This window comes from Corvus moneduloides, chromosome 1 (genome assembly GCF_009650955.1).
Source record: "Corvus moneduloides isolate bCorMon1 chromosome 1, bCorMon1.pri, whole genome shotgun sequence".
In the NCBI taxonomy this organism is placed as follows: Eukaryota; Metazoa; Chordata; class Aves; order Passeriformes; family Corvidae; genus Corvus; species Corvus moneduloides.
In genome coordinates, this window is record NC_045476.1 from 7,046,619 (window position 1) to 7,065,319 (window position 18,701).

At 40.9% G+C, this 18,701-nt stretch overlaps 1 protein-coding gene across 1 annotated transcript in view; it reads left to right on the plus strand.

Annotated features, from left to right (window-relative positions):
* DPP6 (dipeptidyl peptidase like 6) overlaps positions 1–18,701 on the plus strand; it is a 540,763-nt gene that overhangs the window by 40,374 nt on the left and 481,688 nt on the right. The gene's annotated exons all lie outside the window — the stretch shown is intronic.

Consider the following 18,701-nt stretch of genomic DNA (forward strand, 5'->3'; position numbering starts at 1 on the left):
ATGATAAAAAGTGAATTATTGTGGTACACAAGTTTTGTAGTTGAGAACACAGCATGGAAGGCTGAAACAGCATTACCCAGGTCTGGCTGCTTAAAATATGGATTTAGCTGTCTTTGACAGCCAGTGCCCTGTGAGCAGTTTATTATCTGGAAGTTTTAGAGCCCCGTGTTCCGCTGATGGTTATTCATCAAGTGTTGCCTTCATTCCCAGGCTGTGCTCAGACGTCTTTCAAAATTATGGTAAATATTGATTTAGTGCCCTGCTTAAACATGCATCTCTGGCACAGACTGTTCAGCAAGTGTGCCTGTGTCAAACAGGAGAATTAAATTCATAGCCAGAGTTCACTATAATAGCTGTCTTATTTGTCTAATGCTTGCCTTCTTGGAAAGCATCATCCTGTCATGTGTGTCTCTGAAGAACATAAATGCAATAAATCTATTAAAATGTTAAGACCTTTGACAGTGAAATATACTGAGCCCCTTAATTCTGGAAAAGTCAATTTTGAAGAGTCACTGTAAAAGTGATGTGTTTGGGCTGCATGTCCTAGCTCCTGCAGGAGAGACTCTCATCATTGCCTCTTCCATTCTCAAGTTGTACTCAGTTTCTAGTGTGGTACTTCCTGCTTGAGAAGTTGGTGCTGTGATGACCAGTTCACCTCACCCAGTGTCAGAATGAAAGCAGACATCCCTTGAAGAAACTGGTTTGGGGTTCAGCAGTGAACCAGAACACCAGAGGAGATGAATGGGCCGATGGGTGTTCTTTTGTGTGTGGTGCCTGATGTGGAGCCTCTTCACCAGCGGTGGGTCAAGTTTATATCTGTGGGTAGAGATTGACAGAGAACTCCACAGGGATTTATGTGTCTGGTGATCCTTGTGGAGAGCTTCCATGTGACCCACTGAGAAGTGTTCCAAATTGGGATCTTTGCCAACTCAGTCTAATATTAAAATGAGACTCCAATTCCTCAGTATCACCTTCCTTGACCATAGTGCTTATAAAAACAGAAATTGCTAATGTATGTAAAATTAATACAGCAAAATAGAAAAAGGTTGAGATGGTTGTCAAGAACAGTTTGATACATAGGGAGGATTAAGCAGACTCAATTTAAAACAAAGAAATTGTGAGCTGCAACTGCTTCATAAGAAACTGTTAAGTTGTGCAAACCCCATCTAAGTTGTTTTTTTCTCTTTAGTGAATATATGAATCCACAAATATTCTTTTCGATGTTGCATAAAGCCCAGCATCGTTAGCCTCTCTAGGAATTCATGTTACAATTTCCTTCATGAGAAATGTACTGGTGGCTGTACTGGATGTGGTCCAGTTTCTGGCTATGAGGACTTTTGCTCGTGCCCAATGTTGCCTCTGTCATTAACTGATCTGGTTCAGCCCCGTGCTTCAGGAATGGCACAGCTCTCAGCAAACCCATGAGGATGTTTATCTGAAGGCATCTGCTGCTCTGCTTGCACAGGACTTTTCCTTGGTACTTTCTTTTTTCGATGCCACCTGTGACCTGCTTTTACCACTGCCTTATTGTCCTTTGGTAGAGCCACACCTTTTGTAATCTAGTAAGTGAAGTAAGAGTCTAGCTTTACTTCTTTTTATTTTTGTATGTAAAATGTAAAAAATATGAGGTTTTGAGGTCCTTTGTTTTTAGAAAACTCACCCATGAGGAAGGGACTGTGTAGATCCTGCTCTGCTGCAGCATTTCTTCTGGGATGAAGTTTAGACTCCATTATATGCATTTTTCTGGAGAGCAAATGGGTAGATATTGGGCCGTTTCTGTGTCTAGGAGGATAACTTTCTCATTACACATTTCTTTTCAGCAGGACTTCACACTGAAAGGGCAGAAAACTGCTTTGATTCTGAGTCCTCCAGCAGCCTTTTCCTCCTATGGAAAAGGATTTAGATACCTGTGATGGTTACATTTCTTTGTCTGTTTTTTCCCTTTGTGTTCCCTTTCTGATTTTTGATGTCTCTGTTAGCCATCTTCAGAGGAAAGCATCTGTTTTGTGGAAGACATGAGGCAAAGCAGCTGCTGCTAACTCTGGGGAAGGGAGAGTTAGTTAAAAACTTGACCCTTAGTGGTGTCAGTTTAAGGTGCTAATGGATTGGATGGCAGATTCAGACAGGCAGGTTGGTGCTGCCAACAAGATCAGTGATGTGAAAGGTTAATTAATGACACATGGCTCATTTAGATTAGGAAGGGCAGCAGCTGGGAAGACCATGAGATGGATTTGCTGAAAGCATCACAACTGAAATGGGTTGTGTTGGGTTTGTTCTTGAGGGAATGAGCTGATTTCAGGTGGACATTCCTTCCATCCCCTAACTGGGATTTGCTTGAGTGCAAAAGGTGTGTTTGTGCACGTTTATATGTGTGCTTTACACACACATGTGCATCCCATCATTAGCTCCCTAAAGGCCCTAGAGAAGATATGACACTCCCAAGAGAGGACATCATTGATGATTTCTGAAGAGCCAACAGAAATCTGGGTCCTACTGAACACACTGGCACCAGTCCAGGGGCGTGTTTAATAAAGTGCTGAAATTTTAGTGTGGGGATAGTCACCGTAGGTCAAAGTAAAAGCATAAATCTGGTCTGAGCCAGGTTGCTCAGCTTTCTGCAAGAGGGAGTCTGCAATGAGCAAGACTGCTCATAGTATCAGTGGCATTCCTGGAAATTCAGGCATGAATTCAGGGCTTTTCATCTAAGCACTTTATATAGGCTGCCAGTTTGCCTTACTTCAGTAACAGAAAAGCCCTTTCACTCAAGATTTACCCCTCAGACCAGTGGCAGCTTTTCAAGTAAAACTCAAGTGTCTTGAGTTGTGAGACTGTTTGGGAGTAAGTTCACCTAAGCCACCCTGAAGAGTCCCTCTCACTATGGATGGTACCTCAGCAGTGCAGCTCTGGTGCCTTTGGCTCTATCACCAAAAAAAAGTCACCACTAACAAAAGAAAGTCATTTGGCCCTCATATCTCATTTATGTGAGCAGGTCCCCTCCTTCCTGCAGTCACTGTGAGTGATGTCCCCACACCTTTTCCTCTGAGGTTAAGCCTGTTGTGGCAGTATGGGAAAGAGGTGTTGCTCATCAGTCTCTGAGGGTTTCCAACAGGAATAGGCACCACTACTGGGCACTAGTTTTGCTGCTCATCCTGTAGAGAGTTGTTGGAGCTGGGTTTGAACTACTTGCACTTCCAGCTGCTGGCTGTGAGCCATGAGTTCTGTGAGGAACGGGGAACAGGCACACATGTGAAACAGACTTTCAGAAACAAAAATGGACCATTCAATTCATCTGGCCAGGACCAGGTAAGGTATTGCTGGGAAGGCTGGGCACACAGTGCATGGCCAATAACAGCAGCATGACTTTGTACTAGGGGCAGGAGGTTCTTCTTCAATAAAACACTTCAATAAAGTGTTCTCCAAAAATGCTCATGTTCCTTCACATAGCCCACAACTCCATGTTTGAAGCAGATGCTTCTCTTTTAGACAGCAGCTAACTCAAAACAAAACTGCTTGAAGCAGGTGTTCTGGTATGTATTATTAAGAGCAGGGAGGTGAAGTCTTCATTTATCTGTCATGTATGTGGGCAAACTCAAGAAAATAGGTGTGTAAGTACTGACTAATCAAATATTGGAATTAATGGCATAAAACAGCACATTAATGGAAAATATTCAAAGTGTGTGTTGTTCCTTACCAGTTTGTTGATTTTGTAATAAACATTGACTTGTCTGAAGAGCCACCGAATTATAGGTATGATTGAAGAAGCTTCATCTTATAAGTTCTGGTGCTGTATGTTGCTACATATCTTTGTAGGTTATCAAATGAAAAATAAACATGTCTGAACATCTGCCCTGCACTGTCTTAGGAGCACTTTGAGAATATATAGGCTAAGTTTGCCCTCTACTGGATTGCAAAATTATGTCACTGGCTTTATTACTGGCCAGATATGTTATGCTCTGGTTATTCCCAAGGAAGTTTCCCATTACACGATATAACACCTCATCCTCAACACTTGTGTCATCTTTCCAGTCAGTCATCTTTGCTGTGTGAACTGCTCCCTGAATTATTTTTTTAAGAGTTGTTCTTTTAAAAAATGTCTCTACCCAGTGGTACTTTGGAACAGGGTTGTGTTGGTGCCTTTTTCTTTAGATGAAAAGCTTCTGCAATGGGAGTGATTCTGAACATCAGGAATAAACTAACAACTGATTGACAGGAGACATCTGCACAAACAGATCCTCTCTTTTCCCTCTGACAGCTTGTTTCTAGCAAGCCCTGGGGTCTCCAGCAAGCGGCATTCAGAGCCAGGAAACAGCCCCTGAGGGGCTGCAGCTCCTGCTCTTTCTCTGCTAGTCAGGCTCCCTGCCACATATTTACTGAGCACTTTTAGTGTGGCTGCAGCTACTTGCAGTCAAGGCATGAAGTGATGCTGCATCCTAATTCTAAGGATGTACTGGGGTTTCAAGGCTCATTTGGTTTGTGCTTTAAATAATAGTTACAAACATACACATTTGTGACAGACTGCATTTGACATCAGCTCTATAAGAGTGATCCCAGAGTTATGAGGTCATACCCAGGAAAGTTAAATCTGCTGTGATGAATCATGAGGTATATGAGATCAGGTGCTTATCTAATGTAAATCAGTGTAAGTTCTCTGACCTGAACAAAATTGTGTTGACTTGTGCTAGCTGAAGGTTTGTCTCATTTTTAATGTAATTTCTCATTTGTTGTTTTCCTCTGTTGGGTGAGCTGGTAAAGAAGGTTTCTTGGCCTCACCAAACCACTTCTGTACTTGCTCATAATTTTTAGGTCTGCCAGGCTCTGTTTATAACCAGAAATGCTGTGTCAAAAATATATTAGTTCCAAAAAGTAAATCAGCGTCTGTCTGGACACTGCTGAGCAGATCTTTGCTCTGTCTCTTTGTTCAGATTTTATCTGTACTGAAAAAAGACCAGACAGCACAGTGGGGCACTATTGTCCATCCCTGTGGCAGTGCCAAAAGCATGTTAGGAGCAGCTGATGGCATTTTTAGGACTCCTGTTACAGCTCTCTTTTACTCTTCCCTGGATCCCCAGGCAGCAGTGTGAACCAGAAAGCTGCTGAGTTTTTCTACTGACAAGGTTCAGGTTTTTTGCTATGAAGTTGTGTATCTGCACCCTGGTGTGCTAGAAGGTTGTGGTAAAAACCCCTGAAACTCAAAAAGCTCTTTCCAATAGCACTATAGTTCCCTAGAGCCAGCAGGTTGCTGTTTTCATGCTGGTTTTATATACAGATAACCTGAAAGAGGCATGGAGATTGAATATTATCTGAACTGCTCCACAGTCAAAACTAAATTTGGAGGTGAGGAGGAAACCAGCATATCTTAGAGCATCAGGTAATAGGGAGATATTTCTGGCTGGCTGATTTATTTGTCTATTTATTTCACCATCAATTTTGGAGTTAAAGTAAGTCCCTGGGAAAAATGGGGTAGGCAACAAATGTTTAGTGGTGAAAGATGTATGATAAATTACTGTGCCTATGGCTCTACAGTTCATTTCAGGGGCAGCACCTCCAAAACAGGCAGAGGAGAATCAGCTGCTTGAGATTGGGAAGAAATTATTAAAAAAAAAAAATTGGATATTTGAATGGTGCACAGACAGAAAAGGAGGACTACTGTACCAGTGGATAAGCCACTGATTGCTCTGACCATAGAGGTTTCTCTTGAAGTCTAGGGAAGCCTACCTCATTTGATTTCAGAATGTCCTTAGGAGAAGTGAAATCCTGGCATTAGTCCCAGTAATTCATGTCTTGTAGGTCCCAGCCACTCTCTCAGTCTTTGTGGGAACTTGGTGCTGTGGTGTCATAGGCTGGGCAAATTCTGGTTGCACCGGGAAATGTGTCTGAAGGCAGAAACTGGTGCAAACTCCTTGAGTCAGGAGGTGTAATTGCACAGAGAACAGCTCTGCTCAGTAAGGAGCTCCTGTGATGTGGAGTTGAGGCGTTTTTAATCATTCCCAACTAGTCACTCTGTGCTGAAGTAGAACTGCATGGATGTCCCATCCTGAATCCTATGTATCCTGAAATTTGACATTTCAGGACTCTTTGGGTGGTACACAACTCTTCCACATGGAAGAAGCTACAGCCCTGCTTTGAAAGTGTGAACAAAGGCTGGGAGTGGAAAGCAACACACTGGACCCTGCCTAGTGCCTGGAGGAGCTGGATGGGGGCTCCTGGGAGCAAGCAGACCTGAAAATTCTGTCATTTGATGTAATTTTTTTCCATTTCATTCATGAATATTCAAGAACAGAATGTGGAAGTTAAGACCTGAACAGCTGCAATATTGGTGGCAAAGCTCTTTCCTTGACTGCAATGACTTTTGGCTTCCAAATGGTATTCCTAGGACAAATCCTGAAAATCACAACCTGTTTCCTAATGATAAGCCTGGAATAGAGCTAGCAGTGTCCTAATTTTTCCACGGTCTGGTGCACAGAGAAGCTAAGGTCTGGGTCCTCAGAGGTCCTTGGCGCTTAACTCCAGTGCTGTGAGCGGACTAATAGGCAAGAATTGCCCTGACCAGCCTCATCTTGGACCTGTGTCACGTCCAGCAGCTCTGTTTAAGCTTGTGCTCAGGTGTCCAAGCCTGCCAAGCCTGAGCTATATTGCAGGTGTCCCTGAGCCCAGCCCAGCCTTCTGCTGTCCTGGTACTGACTGCCCTCCCTGGATGCACCCCCAAATCTTCCTTGATGGCAGTTTGTCTCAGGTTGGTCTCCTGCTGGAGTTCACTGAATAGAGCTGGATCTGACCCACCATCACACCTTGATGGAGCTCTTATCACCACGGCTCTGATCAGGTCTGTGGGGTGGTGCCCTGTGTCTCCTGGCTCCTTCTCCCTCGAGGAGCAGCCCTGCTTTTGCTGGTCCCTGGGACTAAGCCCTGTGGAAGTCATTGAGTCCTTTATAGACATTTCAAGAACTAGCCCATGTCTTGCCTGAGGCCACAGAGCAATATCAGCAGACATGACAAATCTTCATTGAACCATCTTTCTTTTGTGCTGCATCAATCCTCCGTAATTAATAAGATTTACAAACTTACATCCATTACTTAATTGCTTCTGCATTCATAAAAATGTCACAGCATTTTAGTTCCTTTTGCATTTACAGGCTGGAGCTGTGCAGTCTGTGGGGCAATGAGCAGATTTCCACTTCATTATAACCCAAATGGTAAACAACTGCACAAATGGCTTTGTTGTTAGCTCATGCCTGAGAATTGAGCTCTAGACCACTGTAGACCACAGGCTACTTTAACAAAAACATACTTTTGATAGAGAACATGGAGATAAGCCATGGAAAATAGTTTGGGAAAATGAAAGCAAGTGTGAAAGGTAGGTTGGTTTTCGTCGAAGACAAGCCATTTAAAAGGATTTGGGAGTGGATGGGGAGAGAAAGAAGAGAAGGGGGCCTGGATCATGTACACATTGCACAGAAATGGCCAGGGGGTTGTGCGGCATCTCTCATACAGGACTTGGACCAAGCCATTTTTCCATAATGCACATGAAAGAAGAAGAAACACCTATGTCCATTTTACCTGTGCAGGAACCAGGCTCTGAATTCCATTCTCTAAGTATTACAGAAATATTGTTTAACTCAACTGGTAATCTTTCATTTTTAATTTTAAAAACGATAGCTATGGACCTAGAAATAATCTGTGGGAGTTATAAGGGAAAGAAAATAATTTCTCTTGCGTTCCATCATCCCAGCTCACATCCAATTTATTCACTTCATAGACGCATAAATTCACACAGAAGTCAGACTCAGCTGAAACCAGAATAGATGGAGTATTTATTGCACAGGCAAGAGCAGCCTGAGGAACATCAGAAAAAAAGAGAGCACCACAAGACATATTCCGAGCTCCTATCTCATAAGCACCTTTGATTTCAAATTCTCTTACAAAGGAGTAAATAGTACCAGAGAAACTGCTTTAACAGACTGCATATTACAGCTGGCTAGGGAAAAGTTCCATCTTTTTTACCAAAAAGTGTCTACTTTTTATTTAATTAAAAAAAAATTATTTCAAGAGGAAATAAGGCATAACAACTGTAATGGCCAATCTCATGCAGCATTTGAGTTCAGAAGTTATTTTCTTTGTATTCTATAAAAACACAGAACACTTGAATTTCAAGAAGGTAGCACGGATTTGTGTGGAACTGAATGGGAGACAAAAGAGAGTCAGTGACTGCCTAAGGTTAGGAACTCAATCCACTTCTAGTGACAGCAGCAGACAGGAATATAAATTCTGTCTCTCAGTAAAGTTTTGAGAAAATAATGTCATTTTCTCCATAAAAACTGCTTCCAAGCTCTCCTCCTCAACTTTTCATGGTATCTGCATATGTCTTAGAGCTCTTGGCCCTAGAGGATTTGGGAACCCATCTCTTTCCTTGTGGGCAGGGCTGAGGAGAGGACACCTTGCCCAAAGCTGTGGAGTGGGTGCTGGATGTTGGTTTGCAGGCAGCCCAAGCACACAGATGAGCTGTGGAGCACCGTGGCTGCTCGAACTCAGGGCACTCGCCTGGGGGAGCCCAGGTCTGTGTGAACCCAGGACAACTGTGCACAAACCCCAATGCCAATGGAGCTGAAAAGGTACCAGAGTGAGGTGAGGGTTGAGCTGAAATTCTTATGATTTCTTCTGTAGACCCAAAGGTCTAAATTCCACTTACATCTTGCTTTAGGCCTCCAAGTTTTCCACTGGCCTTAATTCCTTTTGTTCCATGTATTTCTGTTTCTGAGCCGCTGTGGTAATGTTATTCCAACTCTTTCTGTTTTGCTCTGCACCTGATCTCTGTGTCCTTTGACAGCATGGATCAGGCAAAATGTGTTGTTTACATTTTGAATTTGCCACTATTTCGTCCTTGGAATCAGTGATTCTACTTGTAAAAAGCTTTTTGGTTTTTTTAACTCTATAAATGACAATTGAGATTGGTTCAATTCTTAAAACATCTTGCAGATAGCTATCACAAAAGTCAATAAGTTTCCTTATAGAAAAAATGAAGTTTTTGGTTACAAAAAAGTCTTTATTTTTAAAAATATTTTAACTTAGTTTGTGAGAAATGGTAGCCAGATTTTTTTCATCAGTCTGTACAACTTCACTTGGTGCACCAGTTTTGGGGGCCTTACAGGTCTCAGCTTCAATGGAAACTAATGGCTTAATAAATTCTTAATCAAGTATTTTAAAACTAAACAGTTTTTAGACACCATTTGCAGGTTTTGGTAAATAAAAGTTTTCATGGAGAGAATTTCCTCAGAAACATTCACATTTTCTTCTTGCTTGTGTAGGGAGAAGTTTTTGCTGTCTTGTAACCACTTTTTGGTTTTTCATGCCCTTGTTGTTTTTGGTTAACATTCCTTGTGCAAGTCATGTCGTCCATATCCATGATGTGCAAAATACATCCATGATGTGCATAATACACCTGGTAAAAAAATCCAGTAGTTGAAAGTGAAGATCAGTTAACCAAGGATCTATCCTATAGAAAGAGTTAATATCTTATGAACTTCCATGATAAAAAACAGCTGGATTTCAAAACAAAATCACTCATGAAGAATAATCTTTCCTTTAAAACTTTCAGCATAAAAGTATATTCTTATCTATAAGAGAAGATTGTAATCCTCAAAATGTTTCCTCTTGTTGTATTCCAAACACTGAACTTCAGCACTTCATTTGTATTGATGTTTAATAAATTGGTTTTGTTTTTCAGCCGCAATAAGGCAAGATGAATTTTGTGGAATAGGGCAGGGTAATGGAGATGCGGTGTGTAATTTGGATGATGAATTATCAGAGATCCAGAGTAGCCTGTGTTGTGGTCATTTTATTGTTCAGAGCAGTAATAGAGTTAAGTTATATTTACATTTTCTAATTATATTTTGTTATGCAAAAAATTATATGTACATAGCCTCTTGCCAAACCAACCACTGAACTCTATTCCTCGCTCAGAAAAAAAAAGAAAGAGAACAACTAAGACTGAAATAGAAAACAAAATAGATAATGAAAGCCCAGTGAAATCACCGAGAGGCTCCACACTGAATTCCAGACAAGCATCCTGCATTTCATCATGGCCATGGCCTTCTGTTGTCCGCCAAGCCTGCGGCTCAACGTCTCCTCCTGCCAGCGGCCTTGGCCAGGATCCCTCACTCAGTGCTGCTCCGGGAAACACATCTTTAAAATCCCTTGATTTTAGGATCAGCCACAAAATGTGCTTGCTGGAGATGGTGGCATCCAAAAGACTGAAATTATTCTCCCCTGTGCCACAGCAAAGGAGCTGTAACGGCAACCCAGTGATCAGGGCACAGCAGGTGCCATTTTCTCCCCAGACTCCAGACACAAAGTGTTTTTCCTCAAATAGATGGCTCAAGTTTTGGTTCTCCTTCTATGCAGGGTGGCCACTCAGGAGCCAGGTGAGATGCCTGGACAGTGACTCCATGGAGGGAGAGAGGGAAGGATCCCAACGCCAGGGGTCTTTTTTCTCATATCTTTCAGGAGAGTATCCCAGTAAGCTGCTCTCTGCATCCCTGTATTGGAGCAAAACAATGTTTTTATTCATCTACTTGGACACGCTGGGTCTGCCTCAGTTAACTGAGAGTCTACAGAGATTCCACTCACCTCCCCACAGTAACTGAATTTCCTGAAAACCCATTTGTGTCTATGTGTCTTTATAAGTGAAGGATGGCATAACCCTTATTCTTTTTGATGGGACTTCTAGACCTTTTTCTTTGCTGCTTCCCAGGCATTTGTTGCAATGAACACCATTTTCCTTACTTAGCTGCTTCCCCACCTTTAAATGACTGTCTAAACTAGACAAAATAGGGTGCATTAGAAAGATACTGAGAAGATGTATTGATTCATGATTCCAGGTAAAATAGAGATTCCCCAAAATAAAGTCCAAGGCAGGTTTAAACTCTAGTTCTTCTACCCCAAGTCTGGTAACCTGAACTAATACCTAGAAAAATTAATAATAACTTCTCCAAAGTTCCTTTTGGTTCCATATTAGGCAGCACTGTCTTTAACTGAAGGCAAAATTTTGGTATAAATTATCATTTGCATTCTATATACCTTGATTTAGAGCTGAAAACTGACAAAAGTAGTCACATTCTTGACTATTCTTCCTAAATATATTAGGCATTCAGAGATAAATTCTTAGTCCGTGCCCATCTTACTAACACTTGAAAAACAACAATTCTATTGTAATATTTTATATTATTGGATAGATGTCAGGGCCCTCTCTGCTCTTACATTTTATAAATGTGATAAAGTGTAGGCCCTGCTCTAGAGAGTTCACACTTTCATAAACTCAAATAATGAAAATTAAGTGATTGTCACAACAGGTTAAGTAAATCCTTGACTTTGGAGAGCTCTAAGACTCCATCCTAGCAATTGGTTCACACCAATAGACACCACAAATTACTTGTAGGCATGATATCAATTTCTTCAAAAGTAAAGAAACTTAGGTACCTGGCCTCAAATAATTAAGAAATTAACTTACTAAATACACCTAAGAAGAATAAACCATGTATTGTAATGCCTATATAGCAATGTTTGGCCACCTAATGTACTAAAATTCCACTGAAATGCCACTACAAAGTAGAGAAAAAAAATATCTGCTGGTGTTGTAGGAACATCATCCAACAGCAAGAAACATTATCTTTGCCCTCAAGGTGGAGAAGAACTCAAAGTGAATTGACAGGCTTATATCAACCTCTCATCATTTAGAAAAGGAGTAATGCAATTAAAAGTAGTCTTATTTTGTTGAAATATTTTATGTCAGGCACAGGGTGTTCTGAGGTGATACAGATAATTAGCAGAGAAATTTAATCATCCGTATCACAATGAAAGAAAAAAATTTGCTCTTTAATCAAAAGATAGACCCACCTGATCTGAAATGAGAATGTTTCAGTATGTCTTCCAGGCTAGAAAGCCTAGTTAAAAATTAATGGAAGTTGGCAAGCATTAAATTATCTACCTAAAAGATCCTATACAGCTTTACAAATTAAATAGAAATTCATTGATATTCACAAACTAAGTTATCTGCAGGACTAATGCATTGGAAGAGTGAAATAACATACACCAAAGGCAGAATGCCTTCTGAGCAGTGTGCCTTCACTAGGGCTTGCGCTAAACAGAAGGTTCATTTGTAGGTCCAGGTTTTCTGCTCAGCTTAAGTGGGAACTGTGCTATTTTCTACCAATAGAGCTTGACTCATGGTGGTGTTGAAGGAAAATTTATGGCTAGACCCTGGCTGCAGCTGTGGTTTCAGTGGCAGGACTTGTGTTGATTTCAATGGGATGAGCTTGCTTGGCTCTTAGTGCTTGGCATTTTCTTGGCAATATGTGAGATTCTTCTTGGTTCCAGGACTTGTGGTTTTGGTATCTTTCCAACTTGGCTGGAATCACTGTCAGGAGTGAACATGTCAGTGAAGGAGATTTTGATGCTTTTTGCATTCTCAACATAATTGTGATTAAAAAATGTAACTGTCAGAATAGTATTGAAATAAAATGAAACTTGTTTCAGAGGATAAAATCTGTTGCATAACAAACTTTCAAATGTTTACTACAAGTCTGTCTATATTTTCATTTCAGTGTTAATGAAAAAACCTTAGCACATATGTTGCTTTCAGCATTCTATATTCTAGTTAGGCTTTTGTGTGGATTTATGCATTTGTTTTTAAAGATCTGTAGTCTTCACTTGTACTGGGAGAAGCTTGGTAGCACAAGATACTCTTAATTTAGCAAAGACAATGGGATCCTTTTGCTAGGCACTGGAATTGGTGAAGTCCAGATGAAAATCCAAAGTATGTTTAAGGGTGAGGATACTTGCTAGAAGAGATTAATGAGGAGTACATCATTCTACAGCAGGACTTGTAGTTTTTGAAGTATAAAAAACTTTAGCTCTGATTAACCAAAAGTGGTACTTGCTTGAAAAACAGTCTCATAATGCTTTCTATTAGCATTTTCCTGTTACTGATAGTGAATCTAATGATTCTGCCCAGATTTTCCTAGCATCCCCATGCATTTAAATTTTATACGCCCAGATATGATACAGAAATCATATTCTGAATGCTTTTCCTCCTACTCCAAATCCCTTAGCAACTTCAATTTCATTCATGGAAAAGTAATTATTTGAACTCTGTATATTTTTAGCTTTTATTAATGGAGTTTAAAAGCTGGAAATGTGAAAAAACAAGAAGCCTTAGGGTAGAATTTATACTTCTAGTAGAAATCCTCCAGAATTTGCCCTCGTTCTTGGGCTGTGCTATAGAGTTTATCCTCTGCTTGTCTTAGGAGGAAACCTCATGGTCAGTATGGACAGGGACTCATGTATGAAACACATTTGGTACTTCTACCCAAGGAAGTGAAAACACAGCACATTCATTAGTGCTGTGGATATGAGTCTGAGACCCCCACACCCAGTCTGTTTTTGTGAGAGCACAGAAGGTTCTGTCTGGGCCAGGTGAGGAATCAGCATAACAAAATGAAAGGCACTGCCCCACTGAGCCTGTAAGCTCTTGGGTTTATCATGGGCTACATGAAAGCAAGCTGGGGATCTCTGTACTGACCCCATGGTCTATTTGCAGATGAATATTCACTCAGGGATAACGGGGAGCTGACTGAATTCCAGGTAGCTGTCCAGAGGTGACGTGTCTCAAGCCAAATCGCTGATGAATCTAACAAATTACCACGTTTGCTAAGAACTAAATGTCAAAGCACATATAAGGGTATTTAGTGTCTCAGTAGTGTCAAGAGACATCAGATGTGTTGAGCTCCCCACTGTTTCCCCTGGGAAATTGGTACATGAGGAATAAACTGTCCAGTTTTATCCTCGGGAAAATACACTCCTGTTAGTGTAACAAGAACATATCAGTATGTCTTTTCTCAACAACAACAGTGTTCAGCTGTTCCGTTCCAAATTCCCTGAGCATGTGAAGTTTTTAAGTCCCACATTAAACTGGGAGGGATGAGAAGTGAATGAACATGCTGTCAAAAAAAATAACATGGAGAACAGGTTTGTAGTAACCTAACAAAATAGAAGAATTTAAAAAAGAACTAATCAAAATATACATAATTCTAAAATGCAGAGGTTTCTATCACATTCACTTTTTCCTCAGGAAACAGAGGATGCTGCCTGAGATAACATAATTTCCTTTTTTCAGACTCTCCCATTTATGTTAACAAAGATGGCTTAAGCACCCTCATGCAGTAAGAGCTAGCAAATATTAGCTTTTTAACAGCAGCTGCTCTGTCATTATTGTAATCTCCTGAAGAATTAGTGATCCTAAGAAGTAAATTTTAAATTTATTTAGCAGTGTATTTACTTTATCGTTCTCTCCAATTTCTCTTCTGGCAGACAAGGCAAGATTTCCTTAGAAGACAAGACTAGAAGCTGTAAGACAAGACTGGAAGATGTAAATTCTTGGGCAAAATTTTAGGATATAAGAAGTGAAGATTTTTCAGAAGAGACATGTAGCAGTGGAATTCTCAAAATTGATCCACTTAGGAAGGAGAAAAATGTTCCTTGTAATTCTCTGGGGTTTTTTTTTCAGTGATGTATTACTAAATACTCTTATGGAATATATTTACTATGACTAAAGCTGTTTCTGCCTTATTTAGGGTTGCACAGTATAACACTCAACTATTTCATTTGGGATCTCACCAATCCCATCCCTCTTGAATACTATAATTTAATAACAAAGCAAGTACTTGAGATGTTCTCTGCCTCAGCTGTTATCTCCTTTTCTTGGCACTCACTAGACCACATCTGTGGTTCAGCTCTGGGGCCTCACTACACGACTGATACAAATTGGAACAAGTTCAGCAGAAAGCCACCAGGATGGTCAGGGACTGGATCACTTAACCCTTGCAGAGAGGCTGAGGGAGATGGGCTGGTTCAGCCTGGGGAAGAGATGGGTTTGGGAGGACCTGGCATCAGCTTTCCTACTTCTTGGGAAGGTTATCAAGAAGATGGAACCAAGCTCTTCACAGTGAGGTGTGGCAGAAGGATGAGAAGCAGCAGGCACAAGCTGAGACAAGAAAAGTTCAGACTGAATATAAGGAAAACCTTTATCCCTGTGGGATGAGTCAGCTATTAGAGCAGTTTGCCTAGTGAGGCTGTGGAATCCCAGTTCCTGCAGGGTTTCAAGGCACAGCAAAGCTCTGAGCAACCTGCTCAGGTCTCAGAGCTGGCACTACTTCAGTAGGAGGTTGGGTTAGACACCTCCTGAGATCCTTCCAGTCTGAATGATCTTCTGATCTCAAGCATTTGGGTTGGGTTCCCCCTCAGCACTTCTGGTGAAAAGCACCAGTTTTCGTGGATGCTTGACAGAAAGTGCAAATCAGACTCCCCTGATGCTCAGCTCAGACTGTGGGCTCAGTGAAGGGAAGAAGAGGTGAGTCACACGACAAAACAGTGTGCTGAGGACCTGGGTCTGGTGGGATGCAGAGGATGAGAAGAATTCAGAGCAAAAGGGTACTATGTCTTAGCCCAATCTTAGAGAAGACCATCTTGAAATTAGGCTGGAGAGAAGCCTGAGCATAGGTTTGTGGCATCAAGCTGAGAGGTAAAAGACAGGATCCTCACAAAAGGTCTGACTGAGAAGAAGAAGCCATTTGTTGCATTTTGAAAACACAAATCCTTTTATTGGAGACAATAAAAAGTAACCTTAAATTAAGGAGAGGAAGTGAAATCCTGATGCTCTTAGAACTGACTCTTAATACAACAGCTGTTGTATTTGTCTGTGGTCTTACATCCTTGAAAGATTTTTCTTTCAAAATACTGAAAAAATTAGTGTCTGTGCTCTGCAGCCAGATAATACTGTGTGAAGTTAATTCTTTCCTTCTATTCAGAAGGACTGATCCTAGGCTTGTTTGGAGAGTGAGGAGAGCCAGCATCAAATGGGTTTTATTTGATAAAATAAATTCTCCCACTCTCTTATCAACATGGCTTTAAATAAAGTATTGTGAATAGGATGTAAGCATTGTAGCCTGTGCTCCTTCTCAGATAAAGTCAGCCCCAGAGTACTGAAACCTACAAAGAATAGAATATCCATGGGGCTTTATTTATTTTTTTTTCCTATCTCTCATTCTGTGAGAGGTGTGAGAAAAGCATGTTTTCTCAAAATGGCCTATAAAAATGTTGGTGGATGAAGATGCCATGTTGGTTTTGTCATAGTACCTGAGGTACAGAGGCTATATCTAGATCAGATTTAAAATGAAAACTTTCTGATTTCCCAGGGTTTTCCTCCTGTTATGCACCTGAAATACAAAATGACTGATTGCAAAAAACCCCCTTCTTATAGAGGGGTTTCACTTCAGATCTTGCTGTTAAGATGCAGCTGAGTCTGGGCCAAGCCTTCCAACATTTATATCAAAAGTAACTCCACTGGTAAAGTAGGTGCACTGAGACTAGACCAAGGAATGCAAAAGTAATGCATTTTCACATTTTCCCTCTGAGAAAAAGCCTGATATAATGAAGGAATATTTTCATGTTTTATTGAGGTTTCCTGGGCTAGATTTCTGGTCTTAAATACAGAGGCTTTTTAGCTACTTAAATTACACTACTTTATTGTGTCCCAGGGTGATTGTCTGTCCTTACACATCATTCAAAGGAAGTAAAAAAAAAAATGTTCCCAACAAAAATATGGAAGAAATTTCAGGTCATCTTTCTGCTTTTACCATTCCACTTCCTAATAATAAAAAACTTGATTCTGTGTTCAGTGAGAGTATTTGTTGCAGCTCTAGTGAATTTCCATTAAAATGACACGGAGAACATCCATCAAGAAGAAAATCTCAAAAGATGTCTGAATGGTGGCTGACAGGGAGTCCAGTCAGGTTAATGCACTTGAGGGAGTAATGTGGTTGTATCACTTGGAGCTGTCTTAAATGTCCCAAATCTGAAGCACAGTGTCATTGACTATTTGCAGCAGAATCACCTGGCCTGGGGTACAAATCAGCAGCATGGCTTAGTCTCACGCTTCTAGATCTGAGATCAAGTCTTAGCTGTTCCATCAGCCAAGCAGAAGTTGTTCAGGTGTGAAAATTACCAGCCAACATCATGATCAGCAGAACCTGAAGTCTTTGGGAGCACAAGAGATGCAGTTTTGGAATCATCTTAGGAAGCAACAGAACAAGTCATTTGTTAAAGGGATGTTTTGATCTGTAACAAAAAGGGTCACTCTGTCTAGGGTGCTGTGATCCTTTGGGGCGCAGGGTGATGCAGGCTGAAAGAGGCCTCAGGAGGTCTCTAGCCCAACTTCCTGCTCACGGCAGGGCGAGCTCTGACAGCCTCCTGCTCTGACACCAGGGGAACCAGGGCTTTATCCACTCAACTTTGTAAACTTCCAAGGGTGGACTCTGATCATAAAACTTTCCAGAGATAAACAATTCACTACGTCTTTTCTGAAAGTGTCAGGTGAGTCAGAAAATAAGAATTAGAAGCTGTGAACGAGAATTCTCTCTCATAATGTGTTTGGCATTTTTGCCACAACATCATCGGTGTCATTTTGCACAACACTGCAAAACACGTTTGTTTCCTGTTTCTGGAAGTCTCTGGATTATAGGGTCAAACTTCAGTGGCAGAAGTGAAAACACAGTAATGTACAGATTCCAGCCAAAAGGACTCTGGTTGGTGTTTAATAAAAGAAAAAGCCCTGGATACGGTCAGTGGTGAAACCAAGCATTTTGCCAGTAATCTCAACTTTAAACAAAGCTGTTTTAATCAAGATAATTGCTACTTTTATGCCAATAGTGCATAAATTAAATATGAAATAAAAATAAGAGATAAACACTGCAACTGCATTATGACAAAGCTGAGGTAAAAATATCCAAAACCCCACTACTGCCAGAGTTCAATGTAGGGTAAGGATTTCCATTGGTGTATGAAGTCATGCAGGAGGCAAATGGAACTACTAACAGTGAAGTACAAGTGTATTTTGCATTCGTACATAATTAAAACTCCTAAGGGTAAAAACTGAGATGGAACAGGAACTTCCTCATAAAACACCAAATTCCAAGTAGAGAAATCGAGACCAGATTTTGAGGAACATAATGAAGAACTTCCTGCTCAAAATGCACCTTGTATAAAGTATACGCAATTCCCAAATAAAGACAAGGGAGAGAGTAATCAAGATATTCAAGTGAGAGGTGGCATTTTTGTGAAACAAAAGCTCCCACAGCTAATCTTCAAAGGTACCAGCATCACCTGCCATTGGCACTTCCCACAAGGGTCTTGGAGTCTCACTTCTCCAATTACCATCACTTCTAAGATACCTGCTTGTCGTCTTGGGTGATATTTTGTATTTAAATATCTTTGAACAGCTGTGTGGCTTAGAGAAAACTACAGTGTGAACAACACTGTGGGATTGCACAAGTTGTGTCCTATTTCTAGTGAACACCCATTGCCTATGAAGTGAAGATGCTGCAAACTGTGAAGGACCAGAGCTCAAAGTGCTACAGATGGGCATAAAAAAAGGATGCATGGACACGTCTGAAGTTCCCTTGTTGGGAAAGAAAAAAAAAAAAGAAAAGAGAGCTTTTGGTTCAGCCATTGGCTTGGTTAAACCTTGGATGACGAGAAGAGTTCCTGCTTTTTCTTCTTGGTTTCCCTTCTCAGATATTAAGCAAATCACTTCTCAGTTTCCTGTCTCCTTTTGAGTGAGCAACATGTAAAGCAGCCCTGTTCCTGCCAAGTGA